This window comes from Bison bison, unplaced genomic scaffold (assembly GCF_000754665.1).
Source record: "Bison bison bison isolate TAMUID 2011002044 unplaced genomic scaffold, Bison_UMD1.0 scf7180017864366, whole genome shotgun sequence".
In the NCBI taxonomy this organism is placed as follows: Eukaryota; Metazoa; Chordata; class Mammalia; order Artiodactyla; family Bovidae; genus Bison; species Bison bison.
The window spans coordinates 3,400,391-3,405,024 of NW_011494938.1; the positions used below are offsets into that span (position 1 = coordinate 3,400,391).

General features: G+C 41.1%; 1 protein-coding gene across 1 annotated transcript in view; it reads right to left on the reverse strand.

The window, feature by feature from the left end:
• The window catches only part of RMDN2 (regulator of microtubule dynamics 2), a 68,310-nt gene that overhangs the window by 1,129 nt on the left and 62,547 nt on the right, over nt 1–4,634 (reverse strand). The gene's annotated exons all lie outside the window — the stretch shown is intronic.

Below are 4,634 nucleotides of genomic sequence, written 5' to 3' on the forward strand. Positions count from 1 at the left end.
TAAGTGAACTCCGGGAGTTGGTGATGGACAGGGAGGCCTGGCATGCTGTGATTCATGGGGTCACAAAGAGTCAGACACGACTGAGCGACTGAACTGAACTGAATGTGTTTTATAGGACTCTATGTGTGTTATTATTTCCTTAAAACAAATGTGGAAGTTATGAAGAGTGGAAATAAATTCAGATGGTAGGGTGCTCCTATGCATTTTTTGTGTTTAACAGATACTTACCAACCACCTATCAGAAAAGGTTTAAGGTGTTTAACATATTTAAAGAAAACAGAGGAGGAAAAACTGGACAAAGTTTTTGGAAGCAGTCGTTGGCTATATTTTTTTAAAAAAACTGGAAGTTCTTCAATAGTTTTAATCATAAGCTTTAATACAGTGATTCTACTGCAGTGACTGATAAAGTAGAAGTCTGCCTGCCTGCTAAGTCTACCTTCTATGAAATCAGTATTTTTGAAGACTCTGAGAAAATATGGCTAATTAATCTAGGTAAGTGATGCATTATTGAAAAGAACTTACAGAAAAGCCACAATTCAAGGTTAACTTTGTAATCCTAGGGCTAGCTCAGTGCCTGGCACCTAGAAGATTCTAAATAAGTGCCTATTAAATAGGCAGTTGGCTACCAAAGCTCAGTAACATTTTCTGAAATCTAGGAACCAATTTCTTACAGACAAATGATGTAGATGAAAGAACTGTTTCCATTAAATGCCTAAAGAAATAAATATACTCAAACTACAATAAAAGGTTTAAAACTAAGCTCATGGCTTAGCAATATCTGCCCTCTGGAGGCACCACAAAGAATTCCTCTAATTCCTACCCAATCCAACTGGTAACACCACACACACACCCCTTCCTTTTTTTACCTTCTTCCCAGGGCTTCCACCCCAGTCTTTAATTAATTTACTTTTTTTTTTATATAGAGGACACTGGCAGTGCCTTTCAGCTAAAACTAACAAAAAAACAAAACAAAACACCACCTAAAACCACCACCTCCAGTCACGCTTTCTTGTCACTGCCTAAAATGCACCCCATTCAGACCATTAATCCTCTTTGGTACTCACCCCAATACTGCTCTTCTCTGCTCTCTCTTCCCTGACTCAACCTCTCACTTCTCCCCCTTTTCCCAGACAGAGCTCCCTGGAACTCCTGTTAGAAGACTTGTTTTGAAGTCATATTTGTATAACCAGCAAAGAATTTGCTAAGAGAATATTTTTGAGGGGGGCTCAGGAAGAGAATGAGGGAGTGGTTAGGGCCAATGGTAGAGGGTAATTGCCCTCGACCGTTTCTCATATTTGTTAACAAACTCCTGATCCCTCTCTTTCTATTTTTGATGACTTTGGCGCCTTGGTCACTCTCTCCGAGTTCTACCACCACTGTTGGAGACTCCACCGTTCCCATGGATTGTGTATCCCAGCCTTGCAGAAGGGTGCCTCTTCATCTTTTCTTCCTCCACAATGAGCACACCCTGGGATGTGTCAGACCTAAAACTGCTCCATGTCTGAGACAGGGATCTTGTTCTCTAACGACTGCTTATCCTTGACGGTCATTTACCTATCCATTTCTCCTCTCTCAAGAATTCAACATTTCAGCCATACTGAACTGTGGTGTTGGAGAAGACTCTTGAGAGTCCCTTGGACTGCAAGGAGATCCAACCAGTCCATTCTGAAGGAGATCAGCCCTGGGTGTTCTTTGGAAGGAATGATGCTAAAGCTGAAACTCCAGTACTTTGGCCACCTCATGCGAAGAGTTGACTCATTGGAAAAGACTCTGATGCTGGGAGGGATTGGGGGCAGGAGGAGAAGGGGACGACAGAGGATGAGATGGCTGGATGGCATCACAGACTCGATGGACGTGAGTTTGAGTGAACTCCAGGAGTTGGTGATGGACAGGGAGGCCTGGCATGCTGCAGTTCATGGAGTTACAAAGAGTCGGACATGACTGAGCGACTGAACTGAACTGATACTTGCAGAAGCTGAAGTTCCAATACTTTGGCCACCTGATGTGAAGAGCCAACTCACTGAAAAAGACCCTGATGCTGAGAAAGACTGAGGACAGGAGGAGAAGGGCATGACAGAGGATGAGATGGTTGGATGGCATCACCGACTCAATGGACATGAGTTTGAGCAAACTCTGGGAGACGGTGAAGGAAGGACAGGGAAGCCTGGTGTGCTGTAGTCCATGGGGTCGCAAACAATCAGACACGAATGAGTGACTGAAAAACAACAATACACTCGATAGAATGCTTTTCCACATCATATTTATCAGTTCCAAGCCTTTGTTAGTTCTCTAGTATTTCATAAAATATGGTGTGTATACCACTAACATTGGTATCACCTGGGATATTTGAATTACTTATAAAGTATGCATATTTGTCCATGTTTTCATTCACCCTTGCCAAGTAGGTATGTATTTCAATAGAGTGATGAGAACACATTTTTTATATGTTTCATTTTTCAGTCACATTAAAAGGTGTTGTCTGATTAAACAAAGACTTTGTAAATATGTTTAGAGCTGTGTAAAAAAATGGAAACTGACCAATCGATTAACAGTGATGTAATAAAGGAATACACCTCCATTACTTGGCATAACGTTTCACGACTTTTTAAACATTTATTTATTATTTGTTTTTTGGCTGTGCTGGGTCTTGGTTGCTGCACAGGCTCTTCTCTAGTTGCAGCGAGCAGGGGTTACTCTCTAGTGGTGGTGCGTGGGCTTCTCACTGCAGTGGCTTCTCTGGTTGCAGAGCTTGGGCTCTAGGGAGCAGGGACTTCAATAGTTGAGGCTCCAGGATTCAGGAGCACAGGCTCAGTAATTGTGGAGCACAGGATTAATTGTTCCATGGTATGTGAGACTTTCCCCAACCAGGGATCAAACCGATGTCTCCTGCACTGGCAGATGGATTCTTTATCACTGAGCCACCAGGGAAGCCCCATTTCATGATTTTTTAAAGACAAATACCCATGTGTTAGATTTTTCATCAACAACTCTTATTAATCTCATTGTTTATTACGTCTCACCAGAATCTGTATTCAGCGTTTCTAAGAATGCATCATAGTTTACATCTTTACATGGCATTATTTTCAGTAATATATTTGGCAAAAGTCTAATTATATGTTGAATTTTGTACCAAAGGGTTCTTGATAGGTTCCCCCCCTCCCGAGTATGAAGTTTCTTATATAAAATCCAGATGAAGGCATTTCTACATTGACTTGAGGCCTGAGGAATTCTCAGGTGTAAGAACTTGAAGGCTGACTAAAGCATGATCACTTCATTCATAACACGGAGAGTGTCTGATACGGTGAAAATCTTCGCATGTCCTGGAGCGTTGCTTTATGAGCAATGGGTTTCCCATGTTTATTTCACTTAATTGCTTCTCCGATATGAACTATCTTGTAGTTTCCAAATGTCTTTCTCCTGGTAAAGACTTGCTGCTTCCCTTCCTGTTTGAGTTTTCTGTAAGGCTTGTGCGTTGGCTGACGGCTGCAGGGTTTCTCCCCTCTATGAGGTCTCTGCTGTTTATAAAGGTTGGTGCTGAGACTGAAGATTCCTCCATACTCTCTAGAGTTCCTCTCCGGTGTAAGCTGTTTCATAATAACTAAGGTTACAGCATCAACTAAAGGCTTTACCACATAGATGATATTCATAGTTTCTCTGTAGTATGAATTCACTCATATCATTTCAAAGAAGAATTATTACTGGAGGCATTTCCATAATGATCACAAAGGGTTTCTCTCTGGTGTGAGTTCTCTGTTATGAAGAAAAGGTAACTCTCTGGCCAAAGTGTTCCCCACGTTTGTTATAGGGTTTCTCTTCAGTGTGAGCTAACATGTGTTAAGTTACTGCTGAGCTGTGAGTGAATACTTCCCCATTCTCAGTATGTTCAAAGAACTCCTTTCCAGTGTGAAATTTCTGCTACTGATGAGAGGCTGTAAAAGGTTGGCCCACATCCATTCATCAACTCATTCATTTACATATGAATTCTATGCCGATCATTCAGTGATAACCTTTAGTTAAAAGTCTTTGCCACATTGGTTACATTCAAAAGGTGTGTTGAAGCATGTTCACTGCACAGCTATCTGATTAATTTTGAGGCCTTCATTATGCTTCAAGCACTTGATATTTGCCCACGTTTATGCAAATGTCCTCTTATAAGAACCCAGGTTATTGTTTTGAGTTCAGATTACTCCTTTCTCCCTCAAATTCAAACTATTTACTCTGACAGGAGAGGTGAAAAATATCTTTAAGGGACTAGATCTGATAGACTGCCTGAAGAACTAAGGACGGATTCCTGACATTGTACAGGAGACAGGGATCAAGACCATCCCCAAGAAAAAGAAAAGCAAAAAAGCAAAATGGCTGTCTGAGGAGGCCTTACAAATAGCTGAGAAAAGAAGAGAAGTGAAAAGCAAAGGAGAAAAGGAAGATATAGCCATTTGAATGCAGAGTTCCAAAGAACAGCAAGAAAGATAAGAAAACCTTCTTCAGTGATCAGTGCAAAGAAATAGAGAAAAACAATAGAAGGGGAAAGACTAGCGATCTCTTCAGGAAAATTAGAGATACCAAGGGAACATTTCATGCAAAGATGGGCTCGATAAAGGACAGAAATGGTATGGACCTAAAAGAAGTAGAAG